Source organism: Spinacia oleracea, chromosome 5 (assembly GCF_020520425.1).
Source record: "Spinacia oleracea cultivar Varoflay chromosome 5, BTI_SOV_V1, whole genome shotgun sequence".
NCBI lineage: Eukaryota > Viridiplantae > Streptophyta > Magnoliopsida > Caryophyllales > Amaranthaceae > Spinacia > Spinacia oleracea.
The window spans coordinates 62,241,377-62,269,364 of record NC_079491.1 but is presented as its reverse complement, the minus strand read 5'-3'; the positions used below and the strand labels follow the sequence as shown (position 1 = coordinate 62,269,364).

General features: G+C 35.0%; 1 pseudogene; it reads left to right on the top strand.

Annotated features, from left to right (window-relative positions):
• Positions 1–1,634: 1,634 nt before the first annotated feature.
• LOC110805174 (protein SRG1-like) lies at positions 1,635–27,988 on the top strand (annotated as a pseudogene).

Below are 27,988 nucleotides of genomic sequence, written 5' to 3'. Positions count from 1 at the left end.
ACTGATAAAAATCACACATTAGATTGTTATAGATCTTTTTAACATTTTCTTAACTTTTATGTAGGTAATTTGTGATGAAATATTGAAATTGGTATATATTAAACTATTGGTGAACTTCTCAAAAAAAAAAAAAATACTATTGGTGAAGATACTTTCTGAAGAAAAATAAGGTAGTCACCCTAAGTTAATACGGAGTAATTTTTATTTACCTTAATGTCAGCATACATGGATTCTAAAATCCACTTATGCATCTGGTGCATAAAATACTAGTATAAATATAAATATAGTTGTCTAGTCATGTAGATGGTTTGGGCCGGGGTGGCTGGGTACGGATTGGGTCACTACGAGCCTACGTTGCTTTTTGGTCATATTCAGGGTGTGTTCTATGTTATGATGTTCATTTATTTATTCCGACCTTATCTTATATGAGTTTACTTCAATTTATTTGAACTTATTTTAGTTATAGATTATAGTTAATCTACTCTTACATTTTATGAACTTATCTTATATAAACTTGACTGAAATCATCTTTTAGTAAAATAGGTGGAAATAAAGTAAACAAAATATAACCTCATTCGACAATTCGTATCATGGTGTACTAATTAGGTATATTGGAATTGGTGTTATTGGCCTATTGGGTACTAATTGTCTGATTCAAGACAATGTATTATTGGGTCATTATCAATTTTAGTCAACAATATAATTTGATTTCCGTGTTCCAAATTTGACTTAAAACAAGTCATTTTGAGTTACATATCATCGATTGAAATTGGATTATCACGTATGTCGGAATTGGTGAGTGGTGACCCCGCTAATCAAATATAGGTGCAAAACGCAAGTTCAACTTAAAATTGACATATGTCATGATCTACTTATTTATTTGAGATGATTTTTGTTGGAGTTGAAAGCTTGTTTCAATAGCTTCGCAATGTCTACTCATAAGCTCGTTTTGGATAGAGAAAATTATGTTAGTTTTACGAATACCTGTCCGGGAGGAGGGGTGTGTGCGAGAACGAAAAATGTATGCGAGGGCACACAATGTAGAAAATGAGGTAGTACCTAAATCGACTTTGGGCACACAAACATGAGAGTTTTTACGGGTTCAATCTGTTTTTAAACCGGGGTTGTTGTTCATTTAATGAACTAGCATAAAAACCTTTTTGGGGCATTAATTGTATAAACCCACATATTAGAGATAGAAAGATAAGGTTTATGAATAAGTTCTTCATTTTTTTTCACTCTTGTGCTTGTGATTGAGAATTACAAAGAATTTTTTTTCAAAACTCTCGTAAACTCTAATTCTAAAGCAATCCAGTATAGTCTCCTCATTTAGGATGAGTTTTATAGTCTTCAAGCATATTGCTTGAAAAAAAAATTCACCTACCAAAATTGTGTCATTTTGTTTTCTATTTTCTTAATTATTCCAATTTATTCTTCCTTAATCATAATTCCAATAATCACCAACTACTATGACAACGTAAAATTTATCTTAAAAACAAATAGATTGAATATATTATTTGAAAAAGACCTCCAACAAAACAAAATTAAAAAAAAAAAGACAAACTATTGTGGTCGAGATACATCTAAATATCTAATATACTATAGTATCCACACAAGTCACACTATAATAATGACGTTGTGGCATATATTTTAGTTTAGTGCTTCATGCTTGATAAGAGAACCCAAAAAAACAAAAACAAAAACAAAAAACTTAAAAAAGCATGGAAAATATTGAAGCTAGAGAAGTGGTTAACTTTGGGAAATCTCTTATAGTGCCAAGCGTACAAGAGCTAGCTAAGGAGTCCATCACTCAAATCCCTTCAAGGTATGTCAGAGATAACAGCGACGGAAGCTTGCCGGACCGTCCGGTTGGTGAATCGTCGGCGTTATCAGTACCCGTGATTAATCTTCAAAGACTTCTTGATGTCCATGGTGATTCTAAGGACTCCGAGCTACACAAACTTCACTTTGCTTGCAAGGAGTGGGGTTTTTTCCAGGTACTAGTTGTACCTTTTATTACTAGATACCATGTACTTAATTTTATGAAAACCTTTGTATTCTCCACTTTTAACGAATTTAATCCGATTTTTCGTCCAGGTGAGCGTCACTTAACCAACGTTTTTAATTTTAAAATTAAATTAAAGACGTATTATTAGATTTCTATGTAAAGAAGTTAGATAAATAGGGTTAATATGGATCAAAAGTTGGATGAAAATCATTAAAAGATGGTGAATTTTGCATATTTCAAAAAATTAAGATTGTAAATCTGAATTTATATTTTATAAGTGATTAATACAAAAATTTGAAATTTAAAAGGTGGTTAAATCAAAATTTTGATTAAAGCATTATTTATATAAGCCAACTTGTGAAAAGTTAAACGTCTATCTAAAATATAATTAATTTGTGGGATAATTTTGATAGGTAATAAACCATGGGGTTAGCACTTCATTGTTGGAAACATTCAAGACAGAGGTAGTTGAGTTTTTCAAGCTTCCAATGGAGGATAAAAAAAAACTATGGCAACAAGAAGACAACCATGAGGGATTTGGGCAATTGTTTGTTGTATCAGAAGACCAGAAACTTGATTGGTGTGATATGTTCTACTTGACTACCCTTCCTCTTAAATTGAGAAGGCTTGATCTTTTCAATAAGCTACCACGAAACTTAAGGTTCTTCTCTTTCTTTCTCTGTTTTTCTTTTACAAAATAATTAATATTTTGTTTTACGCGTTGTTTGGTTAACAATAAAATATGGAGGAATTGAAAATTCATGGAAATTTATAAATAGGGTAGTTATTTAGTTGAAATAAAAAAGTAAAAATAAAGAAAGTTGAAATGAATGGGAAGTTAGAATTTCTACAAAACATGAGAAATAAATTACCTAGCCCCCCTTGGTGAATCAAAATTCTCCGGATTTTCTAAAATTTGTATGGCCTGTTTCATTTGAGATTCTGGAATTTGGACAAATAACTTGTTTGGATAGTCCAAGAATTTGGATTTACATTTGGCCCAAATCAAAGCTTTCCAAAAATAAGAACAAAATAAATCATTCGAAATTTAATTTCTCTCTCCTCTGCTTCACACTGGTCCATCTTTTCATCTCTCCGCTTTCTCTCTCTTGGCCGTCATTTCTAACCTCACAACATTCTCTCCTTAAGTTCTCTCTACTCGTTATCCTTAGTTCTCTCTCCTTTTTCATGCACACGAACAGTGATTTCTATCTCCTTCCCTTGTAATGTCTTTGTTGTTTCACAACTCCTTTGTCGCCCGCCATCGTTGTTGTCATCGCCGTCGACTAGTGTTTCAAGATATCCGGCTTGACACTTATGTGCACCTCGAGATGATTCACGTGGAGCTGTAATGAGAGGGCAATGAACGTAACAAGATTATTAGAAGAGTTAGGGTTTGATTTCCCCCCAAATTTGAATCTTGTTTACAATATGATTTTGATTTTCATTGTTGATTAATAAAATAAACTAGCCTATTTAATTGTGAATTAACAAAAAAAAAATTAATTTTAATTCAAATTATGTGTTGATCTGACTAGGATTAGAGTGTTTAAATTATTGAAAAGTTAAAAAAAACAAGCATGCAAAAATACGCATCAACAAATTTATTTTCTTTGATTAACATGGTAGGGATAATTAATAAAATAAGATTTGAAGAGTAATTTATTTTGGATTTTCTAATTTCATGAAATAATTTGTGTATTTAGAAAGCAGGGTTGTGGAACTAAAATTCTAGAGTTCACTTTAAATCCCGTTGATTCCCGAACAACATATTAGCATTTAAAATTGTGGAATTGAATTCTCATGTTTCCCAAACATAAAATTAGGAATTGAATTTCAACATTTCAATTCCAGAAATTGATCGAATTCCATGATTTGAAATAAGGGTGATGGTAAAGGTCGCAAGTTGCAACAAAATCTAGTTGTATCCTACGTGTCAGATTCTAAATGGTACATATGGGCGCCACGTAAGTCATGCGTCATCAAAATATTTTTACTATCAATGCAATACTTTTATTATGAAAATATGTAAATAAAGTAATCGATACAAAGAAGAAAATAAATGTTTCCTATACAAATCATAAATTTTTTTTGAAATAAAATTACATTATTCAATTTGTAAACTAAAATATTAAGATTTTCGTGTCTTTTTTGTAACATGTATAATAGTTATATAAGTTAAATATTTTAGTTTTCAATTTAAATCATGATACATACCATGTCATGTCATCATTGTGACACGCTTTAAAGTTCGCAAGTTGCGGCCTTTATCATTTTTGTTAAAATTAATTCCATGTTTTTAAACACAACCTAACGAAATTCCCATGAATTTAACAAGGGAAGTAATTTTCTTTGAATTACAACTTCCTATGAGATTTAATTAAATGTCAATCAAGCAAACACTTAGTTTTGAATGACGGTTAATTCTTATAAAAGATGGCATAATTGAAAGATTTCGCATCGACAAAATTTAGCTAAATTATTTATTGGTACCTGTTTTGGACAAATTCTGCTTAGATCCGAGCTTGTCTTTGTTAGGTTATGATACATATGACAAAACATAAATCATGTGGAAAAACCATAAAGCCAGGAAACATATTATTCACACATAACGATTTAGCATAATTCAGATGCATACACTTTGTTGCGTGCCCTCCCTAGCTGCGCCCGAACCGAACAAGAACAAGTCTTTAGGACTCCAAGTGTCGTCCCTCCGTAGATAGTCCACAGCACGTCCGGATCCGCCTTAAGCTTGACCAACTAGAATCGCCCTTAAGGTAGTATAGATTTCGGCTAAATAGGGGCAAGAGAGTGGCTGATTTTTCTTGAAAATCTTACCTTTGAATACTTCAATTGTTTCTATTAATTATGACCCTAGGAACCTATTTATAGAGGTATGGAAAAGGAATTATAATCCTACTAGGTTTTGGATTTATTAATTAGAATCCAGCTTGAACTCTAAATAATAAATTTAATCTATTAGGATTAGGATTTAATCAATACACGAATTCCGATAGGATTAGGATTCGTTACGAACATGAGCATCGTGTGGCCACGAGCATCGCACCACCCGCGCAGGCCTTGCGGCCCACACGAGCAGTCGCTGCTCGCAGCCCAACAGCATGCTTAGCGTGCGCGCGCCAAGGCCTTGCGCTGGGCCTGGCGAGGCTGTGGCAGCTCCATGTTGGGCGCTCGGCTTGCTGGGCGCGGGCCTGGCTTCGTGCTGGGCCTTCGTCTAGCAAGCCTCGTCCGATGCTAATTCGTACGATGCGCTTCCGATTAAATTCCTTCCTTTTGAAGACCTTTTTGCCCCCACGCACCATAAGCACATCTTGCTTATCACTTTTGAGCGTCTTTTCAGCGGTCTTCAGCATACCGTGAAGCTCAGTGAGCGTTTTGTCCAGACTATTCATACTGTAGTTCAGTTTGAACTGATCATACCCTCTATGAAGAGAATGGAGGATGGTGTCTACAACCATTTCCTGAGAGAATTGCTGATCCAGCCGACTCATATTCTCAATGAGTCCAATCATTTTCAGAACATGTGGACTTACGGGCTCGCCTTTCATAAGCTTGGTCTTAAGAATTTGCCTATGAGTCTCGAATCTTTCGACTCGAGCCAGATCTTGGAACATGTTCTTTAACTCACTGATGATCGTGAAAGCATCTGAGTTGATGAACGTTTTCTATAGATCTGCACTCATGGTTGCAAGCATTAGACATTTCACATCCTTGTTGGCATCAATCCAACGATTGAGGGCTGCCTGAGTGACCCCTTCGCCTGCGGCTTCGGGCATCGCCTCTTCCAGGACATACTCCTTTTCTTCCTGCACAAGAACTATTTGCAAGTTCCTTTGCCAGTCAAGGAAGTTTTTCCCCCTCAACTTCTACTTTTCGAGAATTGATCGAATGTTGAATGAATTGTTGTTTGCCATAATTAAAACTACAATTGAAAAGAATAAACAAATAAATAACCATTCACAATTTCTCTTAATAAACTTAAATTCTAGCATACATGCATAATTCAATGTTCATTCAGCATTTTATTCAAGTTATGTGTTCCGGCAGGTGTGAATAAAATGATTCCAAGACCCTAAAATCCATTGAAGAATTAAGCACATTATGTATTTAGACTCAATTCTAAAATCTTTTAGGTAAGCAAAAGACTTTTGCTAATAGTCTAGAAACTACTCTTGGTTGATAGGTACGTCTTAGAACTTATTAGGTAAACCTATCGATTTTGCCACGACATAAAAGGACTCCTTACTTATATCGTTGAGTTTCACCAAAACTAACATGTACTCACAATTATTTGTGTACCTTACCCCTTTAGGACCAATAAGTAACACCTCGCTGATCGAGCGAAAACTATTACTAGATTGATGTAAAGGATATCCAAGCAAGTGTTTATTTTGGCATGGCACCTTTTTAACTCAATTTTTAAGTTTGGAACTTAAGGCTCTTACTATGTTGGTTAGATTTTAAGTGAACTAAAATCCTTAATCATGCAACATAATCAAGCCACAATCTCATGCATAATTAAAACATATTTAAAGCATTAAATAACTTAAAGCATGTATAAGATCAATGTGATCTAGTATGGCCCGACTTCATCTTGAAGCTTCAACTTCAAAGTCCGTCTCGAAAATGGTAACTTCGTCTTGAAATTCACCGAGGGAGACGCCATTTTCTTCAAATAGGATAAGCTATAATTAAACTAATTACAACTATTTGATGGTGCGCAGACCATATTTAAATTGAAAAACAAATTTGGTGCATTAGACCAATTACATTCAAATTAATGGTGCGCAGACCATATTTTCTATCCTATTTGGGCCATACTAGTCACTCCATAACCTGCAAAACAGTACATATACAATATATACCATTCACCCATTCATTATCATGAATGGCCCACATAGCTGGTTAGTAAAACACGTTATGCATCACATAAATATTTGCAGCAATTAATTAAGGGCACCAATAATCTACCAATTATTCAGTCCTTATTAATTCTAATCAAGTTGTTTAACCTTAAAGGATTTGTAGACCTAATCAAGAGTTTATGACTAAAAATGCTCCCACTTAAACCAATAAATTCACATGCTTTACTAATTTTAAACATAAAAATGTATTTCTAGTCTAACCGAAAACATACAAATTTAATTAAAATTTAAAGATCATATAAATTTATAATCGAATCCATTAATTTAAAATATTTCAGTTGAATTAAACGAATTTAAATTAATTCAAGATTTAATTTTAGTAAAAATAATTAGTATAAATAAAATTTATAATAATTATAATATTCAAAATTAAAATCCAAGAAAACAATTTAAATTACGAATTTTAAAATTAATTAAAATCGTTTCCGAACTGAAAATTAGAATTAAATTCAAAACGCATCAATCGGGTCAAGACGAGGCCATGGGCTTGCGCCCATGCCCCGTCGAGTCCACGAGGCAGCATCGCCCCTCACGAGTGATCGCACAGCAAGGCACGAGCAGCTTCCACGCGCAAACGCAGCAAGCCGAGCCACGCTTGCGCGCAGCATCGCTCGCTGCTTCGTAGCGCAACAGTTGTTTGGCGAGGCTGGGCGAGGCAGCGCTCGTTGCTGCGAGGCCCCCCTTGCTGCCCGCGCGCACGCGCCTGCAATTCTCGCTCGCCTTGCTTCTTCGCCCATCCGCCCATGCATCATCGCAGCACTCGACGCAAGGCAATCAAAGATTCAAGATTTATCAACAAGAATCGCAAATATTCAATTTAACATTTTAAATTTACAAACTTTTGCGTTCGAAAAACTAAAACCTCCGAAAAGTCATAGTTAGGCTTCGAATTAGGGAATTCTGGGTTCGGCCGAAAATTAATATTTTTGTCAAAAATTTAGAACGCCTTTTACATGCGGAATTGACACAAAATTTACTCGATTTGGATGAGTAACGAAGAAACTGCCGAAAAACTGCGTACATATAATTAAATAAACGCAATTTGCAATTAATTAACAATTACGAAAATTAATCACCCCTTTTAATTCTTTGCAAATTTGTAAAATTTAACCATATTTTATGCAATTTAGATTATGAAAATAATAAGAGGCTCATGATACCACTGTTAGGTTATGATACATATGACAAAACATAAATCATGCGGAAAAACCATAAAGCCAGGAAACATATTATTCAACATAACCATTTAGCATAATTCAGATGCATACACTTTGTTGCGTGCCCTCCCTAGCTGCGCCCGAACCGAACAAGAACAAGTCTTTAGGACTCCAAGTGTCGTCCCTCCGTAGATAGTCCACAGCACGTCCGGATCCGCCTTAAGCTTGACCAACTAGAATCGCCCTTAAGGTAGTATAGATTTCGGCTAAATAGGGGCAAGAGAGTGGCTGATTTTTCTTGAAAATCTTACCTTTGAATACTTCAATTGTTTCTATAAATTATGACCCTAGGAACCTATTTATAGAGGTATGGAAAAGGAATTATAATCCTACTAGGATTTGGATTTATTAATTAGAATCCAGCTTGAACTCTAAATAATAAATTTAATCTATTAGGATTAGGATTTAATCAATACACGAATTCCGATAGGATTAGGATTCGTTACGAACATGAGCATCGTATAGCCACGAGCATCGCACCACCCGCGCAGGCCTTGCGGCCCACACGAGCAGTCGCTGCTCGTAGCCCAACAGCACGCTTAGCGTGCGCGCGCCAAGGCCTTGCGCTGGGCCTGGCGAGGCTGTGGCAGCTCCATGTTGGGCGCTGGGCTTGCTGGGCGCGGGCCTGGCTTCGTGCTGGGCCTTCGTCTAGCAAGCCTCGTCCGATGCTAATTCGTACGATGCGCTTCCGATTAAATTCCCGGTTCCGGAATTCATTTCCGATACGAACAATATTTAATATTTCCGATTCCGGAATTAATTTCCGTTTCGAACAAATATTTAATATTTCCGTTTCCGGAATTATTTTCCGATTCCGATAATATTTCCGAATTTGACAATATTTTCGTTTCCGGCAATATTTCCGATTCCGGTAATATTTCCATTTCCAATAATATTTTCCGATACGTACCATGTTTCCGTTTCCGGCAACATCTACCACTTGGATAATATTTATATTTCCGATACGATCCATATTTCCGTTTCCGGTAATATCATCGTTTCCGGAGTATTCATTTCTTGTTTGTGACGATCTCAGCTCCCACTGAAACCAAGATCCGTCGATTCCGAATATCCATAGATGGAGTATTTAATGCCATTAAATACTTGATCCGTTTACGTACTATTTGTGTGACCCTACGGGTTCAGCCAAGAGTAAGCTGTGGATTAATATCATTAATTCCACTTGAACTGAAGCGGCCTCTAGCTAGGCCTTCAGCTCACTTGATCTCACTGAATTATTAACTTGTTAATTAATACTAAACCGCATTTATTAGACTTAATATTATATGCATACTTGGACCAAGGGCATTATTTCCTTCAGTCTTGAGGATGGTGCTAACAATCGATTGAGCTAGATAATGCAAAGTGACAAGAGTAAGTCGTAGAAGCATAAATGAGAGTATTATTATTGAGAGGAATTTCTTATTTTCAAACAGAATTACCTAAGCCTTTTTATAGGCTTTACACAACGGAATGTAACGTCTAAATAATAAATACACATAATTAGACGTAAAGTAGACAGTTAGGGCTGTACTTTAATCGGTTTGTAACCGCTGCTTCCTTCACAACCGTTAAGAGCAAGTTGGCAAGATGTACCGTTCTGCCTTGCTGGCAGCCACGTGTGCTCCATGGTGGCACATTTGGACAGGTCACCAAGAGGATATTTTCCCCCCTAGCAGTACCTTTTAAACATAGCTAAGCAAGTAAGCACACCTTAGTACATAGTATATCTTGGATGATCGCACACCCAACTGATGATGAGACATACAGAGTACGGAATTTTTAATAAGCAATCCATCAAATAACCAACACTACGACAAAAAATGCTTTCAATAGCGCTTAATAATGCTTTTAACAGCGCTTCTTAAAGCGCCGTTGATGGCTCCGCTATTAAAAGTAAAAGGCACCTTTTAATAGCGCTTTTCAAAAGCGCTGTCATATGTTATATTAGGATAATTCAAATGTTTCTTTCATAGCACTTTATAAGCGCTATTAAAGAAACACTGTTAAAGGTTTACCGCCAAATTTTAAATTATTTTATAATAGCGGATGTATATGAAGCGCTATCAAAGTTATATATATATACCTGAAAAATATTTTATTTTTTGCCACAAAATAACACCATATATTGAAGAATAGTAAATAGTTGAAAATTAATTTCCAAAACTCAAATAAAAGATTTTTTGCAATTGTCACCCTAGTAAAACTGACTACATAGATATAAAATAAAATTCTAAACATTAAACTACGTAAAATACATTAATTTAATAGCCTTATGTTTGTTGGTTCTTTCAACATAACCTAGCTATTGTACAGTTGCTGAACAACATGGTGCACCCATTCGGTTCTTACTTCGTCAATCTACTCTGGCATAACTTGAAAACTGACAATCTGAAAAGTAAAACAATGGGGTATAAGTATTCATACGTATATAGAAGGGAAAAAACCCAAAAGAATTACTATTACCATAAACAATAAGTGCCATACATGAAGGGAAAAAAATTGAACTTCACATTATAGGAATAGATTACGATGCCGTTGGAAAAGAATTACGGATAATGCCTTGCTGATTTACAGGGTCGTCTTGAACATTTTAGAGGTCCTATGCTATTCACAAAAATTAGGCCCCTATGTTTAAAATATGTCCATTTTTTTCATTTTAATTATGTTAAATATGCAGTACAATGTAAAAAAAATAGTACTTTATATTTTTTGTTATTAAAAAGTAATAATAAATATAAAAAAAATTAGTACTTTAAAGTTCAAAGTAGTATTTTCGTGCCCAGAAAAAAAAATGAAGCAATATACTCCATCAAAATTGGCTAAATTGATTTCCATCAAAAAAGAGGGTAAGTATGTAAAGTGCCTAACACTAATCAATTGCGATCTACACTATTCTGGATTGTGAGCAGTATTTCAGTAGACTGCAGCCCCTTCGGTCCTATGTGTTGGAATCTTCCAAGCTTCAAAGTAATTAGAAAATTAGGAATTCAATAATTCATCAAGAAAGATAGCAAACTCACGAAATACAGAAACAAGAAGTGTAAATAATCAAAATATTCACCAAAATTAAGAAAAACCATACCAGGAGGCAAGAGAAACAGCAAAAGTTCTGACTTTTGAGTTCACAGATACTCCATATCAAGTTTCTATTCGCAAATATTCCCTGTTTTTTTTTATTTGTAAATAAATTAGGTGGTTTAATTGAGGGAGGTATAGAATTGATTGTTAGTTGATTTAACCAGAGTGTTTTATGGGAGTTGGCTAGATGAAGGAGAAGAACTAATGAGCTTGTTTAGATAATTAATTACAAGAATTAAAGGTGAAACTGGTTCAGATAAGGATCATAGTCAGTGTGGTGGTAAGAAATTTAAGAATACAAGTAGCAGATCTCCTATCATTACGACTCTAAGGTTCCTACTCTTCCTAGGGCCTGGCTAATTAAATCATTGCAGCCAGTTCATGATTTCATTCATGTGTGAGAACCTTTTACACATATTGATAACAGAAAATTAAGTACTTGTACTTGGAGACTGATGCCACTGTTCTTCTACATTTTAAAGTCACAATTCCATCTCTGCAATTATTAATGCAATGTGCATGGTGATTAACAAGATTTCCTGATATAATCAAATTACTACAAGAACTCCTATAAAATTTGTTACTCCTACATTTGTTCTTTTTGTAACTGAGACAATTATTTTCAAACAGAGCGAGTACAATACAGAATTGGAAATGTCCTAGCTTTCGATCCAAAACAACACTGCTTGTTTCAGTATTCATAAACCATTGCATATGATTATATGAACATCTAGATTATTGGCAGTTAACCAGATTTTGGTGTAATTAAAAGCATGATCAAAACTCGGTACAAGGAAGAAAAGCATCACAATTTGGCTTCTACATCATGTTTATTCGAGTTTACCTGATCACTAGGCTTAGTCTGCAAGAGACTAAAAGCATCATGGACTCTTCCCCATCCAGGAGGCTGTTCAAATTCCACTCGTATGGATGCATTGATGGCTCAATCCAATCTTCGTTTGCTCATTCATGTCAATGTCTACATCAGATCATATCTCTCCGGTGGTGGAGTGTGAGCATGAGTTCGGATGGATATCCTAGAAAAACTTCAAGCAGATATTCTCCTGCAATTGAAATCCACAACACAAAAAATTCATAATCAAATCGAAATATAATCAACAAAATCAAGGAAAGGGAGGGTAATTAACTAAATCCATTTTTCTGTTCTCCGCAACTCTTTTCTCTTAAACTTGAGAAGGAGTATGCTTACCCCAGATCCATATTATATCAGTTGCATTTATACTGGTAATCGTTCCTGTAGGGTCTAAGACAACCATAGTGGGAATTTCATCGATTTGCCATTCCTTTTTTGTATAGTTAATCTTATTTGAGCTGAGTGACCATGGTTGTTGAATTGGGTACCTCGACGGGGAGTTTGATAAAACATTCAAGATTATAACTACATTATTGCTCCAATTTCCAAAAGTTGAGATGGGGATCCACAAGATATCATAGCTTATATCTAGCTCTAGCCTACTGTGAAGAGGATGATTGTATGTCTACTAAACCAGTGAAATAAATTCATCTACAACATCAGTTGTGGTTTTGAAATCAACAGGACAACCATTCCAAAATTATTACACAAGGTTAAAACTTAACACAATAAGCTTTGAATAGAATTTTCCTTATAAAATAGTTCTGATAAAACAGCAGTTCTGGTTCGATATTAATAGTTCCTGATAAAAGTTAATTGGCAGATCCAATTAAAGTTCCTAATAAAATCTTTCTCTGAATCCTATGATCTACTTTTTTAAGGCAGAAAGTGGAGCTAACTTCCATTAATTAAGCTCTAAGTAACCGAAAATCTATATCTCTCTCCACCTAATTCCAATTCCTTTAAATACAATCAGAATCAGTCAAAATTGGTTACTTGTTGACCAAATTGAATCATACTCATCCAACCAAACAATCAAAAACATATTTACTCGACAAAATAGCATTGAATCACAGAATCAGACAAGTTTAAAACCAAATCACTGAAAGAAGAGAAAGAAGACGTGATCGTGTTCTCTTACTCCATCGAACATTTTGATGAAAACCATCTTCTTGTCTGTTACTTAAGTGATGTGAAGCATGTTCTTGAGGTTAGAGATCTTCAAACCGGTTCTCTATTGCATAACTTACCCTTTGACATTGGATCAGTCGATGACATCTCTGCAAGGAAAAAAGACAGTGTGGTGTTTTTTAGGATTACAAGGTTCCTGTCTCCAGGCATAATTTACCATTGTGACTTAAAATCTGATGTTCCAGAATTGAAGATATTCAGAGAAATTGCTGTCCCTAAATTTGATCGTGATGAGTTTCAGGTTGATCAGGTAATATCTCTTACTCCTGTTGTCAGTATATTACGGAGTATATTTTTTGATCGTGTTAAGTAATGTTAAGCCGTTCTCTGTTTCTTCTTTTGTTGTGCTTGCTTTTCCTCACGACTTTGGCGTTTCGAATTAGTTTTGAAATATTGGCAGTCATGTACATGCTTTGCAAGTTTAAGACAACAGAGATAATATACCTTGATGTTAAGTTCCATCCATGAAAAGTAGTGAATTCGAATATGTTAAAACACTTGAAACACTATTGCGCATCAAGAGTCGCCTAAGGAGAATTGAGACTAGTAAGATAAAGTGATAAGCATCCTAAAAAAATATCTCACTTCCAGTTGGTATTATGTTTTCTTAAAAATGAAATAGTCACATTAGAAGATAAAGTGATCAGCATCCTACTGTGGTTTTCCAAAGTTCCAGAAAACGTAATACTCTAGTGCAATAATGAAATCCAAATAATCCAACAACATATTATCAAAATAGAGAATCAAAACCCAATTACAATCTAAATAATCACTACATACGTGAACCAATTCAGAGGAACAAAACCCTAAAACCATAATAATCAATCCTAATCGAATGCAAACCCCCTTCACCACAAAACCGTTCAAGAACACTAATTAACAATAATCCAACACTTAAAACGCAAATTAGGAACAACCAAACATAAAATCAACAGATATTGCACATTTTATGGATGGATTACCTTCATATTCTCTTTCGCCGTGAGAAGAAGAACCGTCGGGCGGAGAAAAGCCGCCACCTGAAGGAAATCGCCACCACCGTAATCGCCGCCATATGATTGATTTTTGTAGGCTGGTCTCGCCATCTATTAGGGTCTTGAGGCTTGAGGTTTTGCAGAGTGAAGAGAAGCCAGAGAAGGAAAAAATGCGGTTTTCTTTTTCATCTTTGTTTTAGTTTTTTTAATAGAAATATTTTTAGAAGCTTTATAATAAAGCAGTAATTTGAGAGCGCATACGACTTAATATGGCAGCGCTTTCTATATAAGCTCTACAATATTGTGTACATATGATAGTGTTTTTTATATAAGCGCTATAATATGTTGTTTTTTATACTTTTGATAGCGGAAGAGGTAAAACCGCTATTACAAAAACGCTATTAAATGATATTTCTGTAGTAGTGCAATTACGAATTACCTAGAACCCTCCTAAGTACTTAGTAATTAATAACCTCCTTAATAATAAGTACCTATTTATATTGTCAATTTCATTAATACTTTGTTTGGTTAAGAGGCAAAAAGGAGAAAGGGAAGGGAAAGATAGTGAAACAGGGTCCTTTGATAAAAAGGTTGGGAAGGAAGGGAGTGAGAGGGAAAATTCATTTTTCCTTCCTCTTTTTTGCCCTTCTACTTAGTACAAAGTATTTTGTTATTCACACTGTAATATGAAAATGATGCAGCTGTCAAAAACTGACCCGACCCGAGAAACCGACCTGAACCGATCTGGATTTTTAAGGATCCGGACCCGATCCGATACCCGAAATTTTGTTAAAATAGGAAACCCGTAACCCGATCGTATCAAACCCGTTAAAACCGACGACCGATTTCGACCCGTTAATGCATGACCCGGACCCGAACCTGATACCCGGCAGAAATATAACCGACAACAAAACTGAGTTAGCTTACCCGACCGAAAAATGACCCGAACCGATTCAACACCCGACCCGATGTCAACCCGAAACCGATTATAACCCGATGAAACCTGTTATTGACTCAATTCGTGACAACCCGTTACCTGAATTTACGTGACCTGTTGACAACCCGATTTGTCATTTACCTAACTAAATAATAACTTAAATCAAGTTAATATTATTTTTTATAATTACCTAATCTAGAACAAGTGAAAAGCGTGAAACCAAATTTATAAAAGTTAATTATAAGGTTAAAACTTAACTAATCCTAATAGCTATCGTACCTGGTCTTAACCCGTGTCCGATAGTGAACACGACCTGAATTTTAACCAACTCAATAATTATCCGATCCGAACTTGACCCGACTCGTTAAGACCCGAACCCGTAATTGTACCCGACTAGAAAAAGACCCGACCCGAACCCGAACCGAACCCGACCTATACCGAAATGGAAAAATAACCCGACATGACCCGATAAATATTCAACCTGACCGAACCCGACCTGAACCCGACTTGCACCCGGTGATAAAATGACCCGACAAGAACCGACCAGATAATGACCCGAGACCTGAGATGAGCAGACCCGGACCCGACTCGAGTAACCGTTTTGACAGCTCTAATCTCCAACAACGACCCCGTGATATACTCCCTCCATATTTTAATATATGTTGCAGTTTGACCGACATATAATTATAGAAGGGTAAGTTAATTTTATAAAAATAAGATGTAAGTGAGGCTAGTGTGAAATGAACAATATAAGAAAAGCTAACGAGGTTATTAAAGTATCTATAACTATATACTAAAAGAGACACCAGGAATGACACGTGTCATTTCCTGATTTTTTCCCGCCAAAATGTTTTATTTTTATTTTTTTACTTTAAAATAAATAAATTACATTATGTTTTGTAGGAAACTAAGATAAAAATATATTTTAATTACCATAGATGTGTATTGCATAATATATTATTGGAGGTAAATCAATATTATGTTTTCCTTTATGATATAATTTTTATTTATGTATTATTATAAATTTTTAATCTGATAAGAAATATAAAAAATATTGATAAATGAACTTCTAATGTTAGTCTAATATTAATAATATAATACATGATAACTGGTAAGTAAGAATGTTAATTAAAATAATAATACATGGTAAGCAGACTAACATATAAGTTTATTTATCAAGATTTTACTCAATTCCAAAATATGTTGTATTTGACTAACTCAATCAAAAATTAGTCTTGAGTCATTCGGGTTTGGCTAACGTTGTTAGATCGTTCTACATACAAGTAAACGACTATAATTTTTAACTTTGTACAGTAATATGCAAATTTGGTTCATTTGAATATATTTTTTTACACAACATTGAATTTATACTTTTTCATATATCCTTTTTCCTTTCATGTCTTCCTAATATCACAAGTCTTTTAGTTACTATTAAAATAATAAATTGTTTTAATAATAGACGTGCGTTGCACGGGCCCTAAACTAGTTTAAAGATAAGGAAAAGTGATAATTATTATTAGTGGGCCCCATAAGTTACTCCCTCCGTATTTATTTAAGGGATACACTTGGTCGGGTACGGGTATTAAGAAGAATAATTGAATGAAATAAAGTAATAAAACAAGCGGGGTTGGGTATATATTTTAATAGGTAAAACAAGTGGAGACCAACTATAACCACATATTAAAATACAATCGCTTTAAGAAAGTGCAACACATATTAAAATACAATCGCTTTAAGAAAGTGCAACACATATTAAAATATGGGAGAGTACATTTGTATTGAAATAAACTTTATTGTTGTGTATATTGGACACGTAAGAAGGTAGGTTATAACCAAGTCAAGAGGACCAAAAGATATTGCACGCACTAGGTGTATAACAAATTCTTTGTACGCCAGAGTAATTTTTAACCAGTTTTTGGTAACTTTTAACATGTTTTTATTAACTTTTATACTTCCTTCGTTCCATAAATATCGCAATATAGTTGACTTTTACTCCTCTAACACATACTTTGACTGTTAATATCTCAAATCGTGTATAAGTAAAAATTATAAAAAATTGACATTTAGAAAATATATATCTATACGAATCTAACATGACTCCACATGACAAAAAAATTCTTACATATGAATCACAAAAAATGGCCAAAATCCTAGTGTGAATAGTGTAAGAAACCAAATGGTGCGATATTTAAGGAACGGGTGAAGTATTATAATTTTTTAATGGATAAATACTAATTTTAAAGGGTTACATAATTGCCTTTATACATGACTAGCAATTTTGAAAAGATTATTTTTATTAAAGAGGAATATTTTATCGCTAAAAATTAGATAAATTTTACATTATGTCTTTAACTTTTAAACATTTTCATTTAATTTTACTCTAATATATAATATTTATTAAATAGAAATTTGTGAAAGAAGATTGAGGGTTTAATTTTCACTAGAGACACTTTGGGGGTGGGCTTCCTTTTATCCTTCCCCACTCCTCCCAAAGTATATATCTCGCTAATCCGAGTCAGGATCACTCAAAGAGAGATTTCGACCCTGAAAGATCCTTTATCTTATCTTTGAAAAAAAGGAAAAAAAACTAAGAAGTACGTCAAACGTGATAGGACCCTAGTAGTATATCAACTACCCACAAGTATCACCTCCAAGACAATCAACCAAACAATACAACTCCAATACACCACAAATAATCCACCAAACAAACAATCTAGAAATCAACCAATAATGGACAACAATTAATAATCAAATGAGGAAGAACAAAATGCAATCAACACACACGAATTATACGTGTAAAAACCCTTCGATGTGAAGAGTAAAAATCACGGGACTTGTGAGGAGTCCACCCTTGTCACCTTCTCTTATTATGATAAAATTGAGGGAAAAAGAACTCAAATCAGATATTCAAAGTTTCACAACCCACCAACACTTCCATACATAAGAAATGAACAATTAAGAGACAAGAGATGAAAAATATTACCCAAAAATGCAAGTTCTATCCAACAACTATCAAAGACAAACCAAAGATTAAAACGACGATCCAATTATTCAAAATGAGGCCCTATGTATTCTCAACAAGCTGACCAAAAATCAGTAAGATCCGGCCGTTGAAACTCTTGCAAAACACAGTTTTCTGATGACTTATGCAAAGTACAAGTAGTAACATAACTTATGCACAAAATTGGGTTGGACCCACAACAATCTCCCCCTCCAGCCCATCACGGGGAAGATACGATCACTACAATGATCACTTGAACCTCATCCTGATAAGCTTACTACAAAGCTCAACCTTGCTCATGGGAACTACCTTTGTCAACATATCTGCACCATTCTTGTCGGTGTGGAATTTCTTCAGTTTCATTCTCTTTTCTTCAATTACATCTCGCAACCAATGATATCCAATATCAATGTGTTTGGTGCGAGCACGATACATTGAATTCTTGCTCAAATCCATAGCACTCGGACTATCACAGAATACTACATACTCACCTTGCTTCAAACCCAACTCTTGAAGGAACCTCTTAAGCCAAAGCATCTCCTTGCTTGCTTCCACTGCTGCAATATACTCTGCCTCAGTTGTGCACAAAGCTACACATTTATATAGCTTGGATTTCCATGAGATGGCCGCCCCTAAAAATGTAAACACATAACCTGAGCTAGACTTTCTATTATCAAGATCATCTGCCATGTTTGCATCAGTATAGCCTTCAAATATAGGTTTGCCACCTCCATAACATAGACTCGAATTGAAGGTGCCCTGCAAGTATATGAAGATCCACTTCACTGCTTTCCAGTGAGCATTACTCGGATTGGATAAAAAACGGCTCACCAAACTAATCGCATGTGCAATATCAGGTCTAGTACACACCATAACATACATCAAAGAACCAACAACAGAAGAGTTAGGAATGATGAAGTTACCTCCAGGGAACTTTCTGAAATACACACAAGGATCGGCTGTAGTTCGTTTATAAACATTGCTTGTCATAAACGAATCAAATTTCCAATACCACTGCCTTGGTGCCTGTTTAAGACCATAAAGACTCTTCTTTAACTTGCAAACAAGTTTATCTTTTCCTTTTTCTTCAAAACATTCAGGTTTCTCCATGTAGATCTTTTCATGCAAGTCACCATGAAAAAATGCAGTTTTCACATCAAGTTTCTCCAACTCAAGATCAAGACGTGCTGCTAAAACCAACACAGTTCTGATAGATGTCATTTTGACCACTGGAGAGAAGGTCTCATCAAAGTCAATGCCCTTTTCTGGTTGCATCTCTTTACCACCAATCTGGCTTTGCGCTTCACTATCTTCTCACCATCTTTCTTGTTATTGAAAATACATCTGTTTCTCAAGACTTTCTTGCCCTTGAGAGGCTTCACTAGCTCATAGGTGTCATTCTTTTCCAAGGAATCCATCTCCTCCTTCATTGCATCGAGTCACTGATTTTTTATCATCATGAGACAACACCTCTTGATAGATTTTTGGCTCTCCATCTTCACTAACTAGAATGAACTCTGAGCTTGGATACTTTGTTGAAGGTTTACGCTCTCTAGTGGAACCTTGAACATGAGTATCCTTCCCTTGAGGGGTAAGTTGCTCTCCCTGCTCATGAACCTCTTCATGAACCACTTCCTCATGTACATCTTCCTCATGGATTTCTTCATCAGATGAAGACTCATCAAAATCATCATAATCATCAATTTGATTTGGTACATTATCATCAGGTTGTACTTCACCAACATCATCAAGTATATGCTCGCGATTCTCATTTGCTGGCTGAATAACAGAAGGAGTAGAAATAGAACCATTAGTAGTACTAAAAGACAAATATGAAGTAGAAGTGTACCTTGTACTCATAAGATATTCACCCTTCTCGTGCTCAAACAATACTACATCTTTGCTTTTTACTACTTCTTATTTTCTGGATCATATATTCTGAAACCATACTCTTCATCCACATACCCAACAAATACACATTTATTGGATTTCGAATCAAGCTTTGACCTTTGTTCTTTAGTCACATGCATGTATGCCTTGCTACTAAAGACTCTCAAATGTGAATAAGTGGGCTCACGTCCCTTCCATGGGCTCTCAGGAATGTCAAGAACAAGAGGAATTGATGGAGATAAATTAATCAAATACACGACACATTGCACTGTTTCGGTCCAGAATGTCTTAGGAAGATAAGACATTCTAAGCATGCACCTCACCTTCTCTACAATGGTTATGTTCATCCTCTCAGCAACTCCATTGTGTTGTGGTGTGTCGGGATGTGTGTCTTCTCATGTCTAAGGCCATGTTGTGAGCAATAATACTTGAACTCATTCGAAGTATCCTCACCTCCATTGTCAGAATGAAGACGCTTCAACTTTCTTTCGGTCTCCCTTTCTACCATGACATGAACTTTTCTGAAAATCTCGAACACCTGGCTTTTATTCTTCAGCATATATACTCAAGTTCTTCGAGTAGAATCACCAATAATGAAAGTGACAAAATATCTATTTCCACCAAGAGACTCCACCTCGATAGAACCACAAACATCATAATGAACTAACTCCAACTTTTCTTGCCTTCTGGTGGACTTCATAGAAAAGGAAGCTCTATGTTCCTTACCTGCCAAACAATGATCACAAGGGTCAAGAGAAACTGTTTTATCAACAGTAATAAGAGATTTACCTACTAACAGTTTGATCCCCTTGACATTCATATGCCCTAGCCTTCGATGCCACAAATTTGAAGTCTTCTTTTCTTCAACTGCATTCAGCTCACCAGAACATACACTTAAGTATGTCTTATACAAAGAACAACACAACTCGCCTCAAGCAAGTGTCATCAAGCCCTTAGAAAATTTTCACTTACCATCACCAAAGCTATGTCGGTACCCTTCTTGATCAAGGACATTTGGAGACAACAAGTTAAGGCGTAAATCAGGAATATGACGCACATTCTTCAATGTAAGCATGCACCTAACACTTGTCTTCACACGAATATAACCCAACCCAATAATGCTAGCTGATCTCTTGTTCCCCATCTTCACACTACCAAAATGACCAGATTGATAGTTCGTAAAATACTCCCTTTTGGGAACACAATGATATGAAGCATTTGAATCTACAAGTCACTATGTGTCTGAACTATCTACATGATGACACTCACTAGTTGCACAAATCAAAGAGACCTCATCATCACTCTTAGAAGCGGTTGCTACAGTATTTTTATCATCTCCCTGCTTTTGTGAGTCTTGCTTCTTACCTGTTCTTTATTCCAACGGTAGCAAATTTTTTTGATATGGCCAGGCTTGTTGCAGTAATGACATGTCCTAGTCTTTTTGTCTTTAGACTTTGACCTCCCCTTTGAGTTATCACGGCTTTTGGGACCCTTACTCTTGCTTCTTCCACGATTCTCAACAACAAGAGCATGTGAATTATCAACTCCCATCTCCTTTCTTCTTTTCTCTTCATTGAACATGCTATATTTGATCACATCCAAAGATAGGACACCTTATGGAGAAAAGTTACTAATAGTCACAACTAAGGTTTTCCAACTATCTGGAAAAGAACTCAACAAGAACAAAGCCTGCAATCCATCATCAAGAACAATCTTCATAGTAGTTAGCTTGTTAATAATATCCTAAAAGTCACTCAAATGCTAAGAAACAGACTTTTCACCTTTCAATTTCAAATTAACAAATCTTTGTTATGTGCGTTCTTCCATTCATAAAGACCTTCCAATTTCTTCCACAAATCATATGGGTAAGACTCTTGAGACACATGGTTAAAAATACTATTATCAACCCACTGTCTAATAGTTCCTAGAGTTTTCCTCTTTACTTTCCCTAATCTTTCTCTTCCATTTTCTCTGGTTTTTTATGTTTAGAAATGGTGTCATCGTCTTTTGCAGTTGTTGCAATTATCATATAAATCTTTGCAATATAGCAAATCCTCCATCATCGGTCTCCAGATGGAGTAATTGGTTGATTTCAATTTAACCATTGAACTACCTCCACTACCACTAGTAGACTCCATAACAATGATAAAGTTAAACGCCCGCTCGGATACCAACGGATAGGACCCTGGTAGTATATCAACTACCCACAAGGATCACCTCCAAGACAATCAACCAAACAATACAACTCCAATAAACTACAAATAATCCACAAAACAAACAACCTAGAATCAACACATAATGGACAGCAACTAATAATCAAATGCGAAAGAACAAAACGCAATCAACACACACGAATTACACGTGGAAAACCCCTTCGATGTGAAGAGTAAAAACCACGGGACTTATGAGGGTTCCACCCTTGTCACCTTCTCTTATTATGATAACATTTAGGGAAAAAGAACCCAAATCAGATATACAAAGGTTCACAACCCACCACGACTTCCATACAATTAAATGAACAATTAAGAGACAAGAGATGAATAATATCACCCAAAAACGCAGGTTCTGTCCAGCAGCTACCACAGACAACCAGTCCTCAAAACAACGATCTAACTGTTCAAAGTGAGGGCCTACGTATCCTCAACAAGCTTACCAAAAATCAACACGATCTGACCGTTGAAAAACTGGAAAAAGACAGTTTTCTAATGACTGTCCTGAAAACTCCGAACTGCTCTTCTCTTCTCTTTCCTCTACTTTTTGTGTGTGTGTTTTCGGATTTTTGTCACACTCATTTGCTGCCTCTCAAGTCATCCAAAGGTAACCCTAAAATTCTTAAAGAAAGTTCAACATAACCCAACATTGGGCCACAACAATAAGTGAAATATTGGGCTTCCACTTAAAACACACGTACAAATATTGAAATAACTTATGCACAAAAGTGGGCTGGACTACACAAAAATACGAAGTACTCCCTCCATCCCTTTTATATTTCCCCATATTTCTCGTTTGGGTTCTCTTACTACAAACCTTTAGTGATAAATTTTCTCGTTTGGGTTCTCTTACTACAAACCTTTAGTGATAAATTTTCTCGCTTGCTCTCTAGTTATGTAATTCCTTCATTTCTATATAGTTGCAACACTTCCCTAAAATGAAATTCTCATAATAGTTGCAACACACCTAAAATGAAAACATTTTTTACCCAAAGTTACAATTTTACACCTAAGATGAAGCAAGTAATAGGACTAAAGTGGTTTTGGCCCCACTCAAGTACCACTTTCTTAAATACCGTGTAAAAGGTATGTTGCAACAATAAAGAATCGGAGGAAGTATATCTCTCTCCTTATATAACCACCTTATCAACCCATGGGCAAATTTTACACATAATTCTTAATACAATAAGTTTTCACTATGGTACAAACAAAAATGGAAGAAGGGAGTATTTCCTCCATGTAGAATTAATTGACGTATTTTCTATAATCAGTCGTATTTTATTAATTGGTGCACTTTTCATTTATTGAAGTTTTCACCTTTATTTCATACTTTTCTTTTTACCCCAAAGATCTCACTAGTAATATATTATCATTTATTAATTATCATTTCTTTTTGAAGTATTTTAATATCCCACCTATCTTTTACTCTCTCTATTCTTGAAAGTTCTTCTTGTTTCATTTTTTGGCATTCCTAAAAGTTATTCCCATTTCTATTTTTGGACATATTTTTTATCTAAAATATCCTTATATTTCAACTTAATTACATACAATACCTATTAATCTTTTCATATTCTGCCATTAATTTCCCCACCATCCCTTATTTAATTCATTCACATTCTCTCATTCACCCACCCAACTCCACTTTTATGATTTTTTTATTACTTTATTAAAAATATATTTTCTCTCCTTCATTTCTTTATTACTTTTTCTTACACCCAATCATTACTCTTACATACAATCATTACAAGATTCCATTTTCTTAATTTTCACCCCAAACCTCTAGGAAGAACTTAAAGGAACAGAGGGAGTATTACAATCTATTGTTGTCCATTTACTCCATTTACATTTTATTTTAGACTATAGGGGTGACACTGACGTAATGTTAGCTAGTTGCCTTATAGGGGTGAAATTGACGTTGATGTTGCTGCTACTTTGGCTGTTTCACCTTATCATGTCGAATAAGAGATGGATTTGTCGAAGATTAACAAAAATGGCTACATGTACTATAAGGGAATGAAATAGTTTCATATTCTTGGTTTTTATTGGCCTAAAATTTCTAATTTAAATACCATTTGAAATTTTAGATTTAAATTTCAATCCCATGTGAAGTTGCTTATATAAAAATAACCATTGGGAGCCCAATGTATGTTACTATTTGGTACCCTGGGGGTACATGTAGCAGCTTCCGAAGATTAATCATATTCCAAAAACGAATAAACTTGAGGATACTTGTACACTACTACATCCGTCCCAAAATTATAGTCCTATTGTCTAAATCGGGCGTCCTAAAATTATAGTCCTGTTTTTAATTTTGGCTATTAAGGTCTCCACTTTCTCATGTACTATATTAATTAAAAATGCATTGAAAAACCCACCCATGTACTATATTCCACTTTCCTATGTACTATATTCTCTTTTTCATGTACTTAATTCCACTTTTACATTCAACTCAATCATCATTTGTACTTTATTCCACTTTTCCATGTACAATATTCCATTTTTCTTAAAACTCGTGTTTTTGGTCAAACGGTACTATGAACATGGGATGGAGGAAGTAGACGATATTTCTTCCGTTTCGAAATACTAGACACACTTGGACTTTCGAAATTATTCACAAATTTCAATTTGACTATCATTTGTGATTTATGGGTAAAGAAAAATATAGTCCTAGTCTTGTTTGATTCGTCTCGATATGTACTTTCGAAATATCAACTTTTTATAATTTTACGAATAGAAAATTAGAGATACTAATGTCCAAATGTTTACATTGACAAGCGTGAAAAGGTAAAACATCCACAATATTTCGAAATAGAGGGAGTATATTATATCTAGGGCTGGCAATCCCTAACCCGACCTGATAACCCGACTCGAACCCGACCTGAAATTATTGAGAGAAACCCGAACCCGAACCCAACCTGAACCGAACCTGAATGACCTGAAATCGACCCGATATGTCCCATTTATCATATTTTGTAGTAATATTAAATTTTACAATATTTCTGATATTTTTGGACACAACCCGAAATCGACCCGAAACCACACCTGAACCTGACCCATTAACCCGAATAGCCACCCCTAATTATATCCCTCGATCTTTTGAAAGTTTTATTATGTATGTCGTTTTTATCAAACTAAGGGTGTGAGTCTACTCTCTTACGGATTAGTTGGATAAAGTCATAAGAAAAATATCGATTCTCATATACATCATTTCTATATAATGTGATTCTTGCATGCTCTCTTAAGTTCATAAGAGCACTTGGGGCCTGCAACTTGTGGATGTTAGAATAAAACAAAGAAGAAAAAGTGCTAGTAATGGAGCGATTTCCAACAATAATGTTAGAAAATGTTGAAAATTTCAAAATACGCCACAATTTATGTTGATTCTCATTCTAACGTTCACGTAAGCAAAACTTACTAACAAATAATTTTTTTTTCTTCCAGTTTAACGATGATTTCAAATGACTGTTTTGTATTGAAGTAAACTGATATTTGAATTTACAGTTATATATAATAACTGTCAATTCAAATGGCGGTTTACTTGTAAAAATAATTTATTAAATATATTAAAATGCACTATACACACCCACACAGAGAGACAAATTGTGTAAAACATTACTCAGTTAGTTTCTAGGACTGACACACGCATGGCCACCTACGTAGTAGTTTTTATTTTGCAGGTAAAATTAGTTCATTAATAAAAAGTCATACGACATCTACAATAGAAATCAAAATTAACAAATACATAACAATTTGGGTCAAATGAAATTCTAATCCGACAAAACCATGATTGTTGTAGATGAGATCTAACAATGATGAATACCCTCTTTCACATTGATATTTGAAACAACCTTCAACAAGGGGGTCTTTCAATATGTTTTAGTTTTGAGATTGGAATAAATCCAATTCAATTGATTGTAGATGTAGAACTAACATCAGTTGTAACACCACACAAATCTTTATCAATAAATCAACTTTTCCTGCGAAATTGAATACATATTACCATACTCTAACAAGTAGAGAGATAAAATCCAATAATTGGGTAGAAAATAACCAATAAATAGGTAAAGAAACTCTCCAATAGAGAGCGAATGAAGTTCTTATTTCAAACATGAAACCAAAATCTAGAAAAAATAAGAAAAAGAGGGTTTACCATCAACTTAAAGGTTGGTGGTAGCCCCTAGACAATTAGAGTTTTGAAGGAGGAAGAGAGAGAGATGAGAGGAAAAAAGGGGTAGGAGCGGTGATTTTGTTCCCCTCTATTTTTCACTTACATAATAGTTTGTACCATCTAAAACTAGAGCTTTTCTGAGTTAATCTCCAAGATTAACAATATGAAGTAAATCAAGTAGAATTGAAGGTAAATAAAAGGAATAGCAAGGGCATTAATTAACCTATTACCTCTGGCCCTCCAAGCTAATATAGATAAATTGTAGATAGATTTTAGGTCATCACCTCGTTTAGCAATATACTCCCTCCGTCCCGCAGTACTCGACCCGGTTTGACCGGCACAGAGTTTAAGGGACTTGAATTGACTTATTTAATTTAATAGGTAGTAGTTGATAGTGGGGTATTATTTTAATGTAGTTAGTGAGAAATGTGTAAAGGGGTTGGGTTGGGGGAGAGTAGGGGTTGAATTTTTAATTACTTTTTGTATGGAGTATGGGGTAGGTGGGTTAATAGGGGTAGAGTGAGAAATAATATAATATTGTTAGAATATTTCCATTTTTAGAAACAGGTCAAGTATTAAGGGACGACCCGATAAGGAAAACAGGTCAAGTATTCCGGAACGGAGGGAGTATATGTGGTCCGTACGTAAAATGTTGAAAGCATTGTAATGAGATTGTTGGTAAAATATGTGTAACAGGGTAACATTGGAAGCGTACATAGTATCAATAAAGGGTTTAGCTAGAAGTCTGTTGAAGCAAATGGCAAAAGCATTAGAGATGGATGAGGGTGAAATGGTAGAGTTATTTAGTGATGGGTGACAATCAATACGAATGAATTACTACCCGCCATGTCCGGAGCCTCAGAAAGCATTAGGGTTCGTTATTCCCCTTGAGAATGCTTTTGTGGTCAATGTTGGAGACGGCATGGAGGTATATATATAATTATATATGCATTGCATGCTACTAAATAATACATGATCGAGAGAATTGAAGCTAATTAATTTAATCATGGTAACTAATTAACTTTAAGTGTTAATTTGCAGATTTTAAGCAATGGAGTGTACCGAAGTATAGAACACAAAGCAACAGTGAACTCGACTAAGGAGAGGATATCAGTTGCCACATTTTATAGCGCCAACATTGATTCCGATTTAGGACCAGCTAAGAGCATTGTTGGTCCTCTTAATCCACCACTGTTCAGGACTGAACCGTTGGAGCAATACTACAAGGGGTTCTTTGCAAGAAAGCTATACGGAAAATCGTATTTAGAAGTTATGAGGTTACAACAAAAGGAGTTTAATACAACTTAGTATGCCGAGTAGGCGAATGTATGCATTTGTGCAACATACATGATGTTTATCTCCACTCTCCTCTTGATTGTATTATTTGTATAATTGCAAGGGAGTCGGTAATTCGGTATGTTAGTTTCACTTTCATTTTAACAAGGTTAATAAAAATTCTAGTTTCGTTTGAAATGGAACTTGGAATTATAA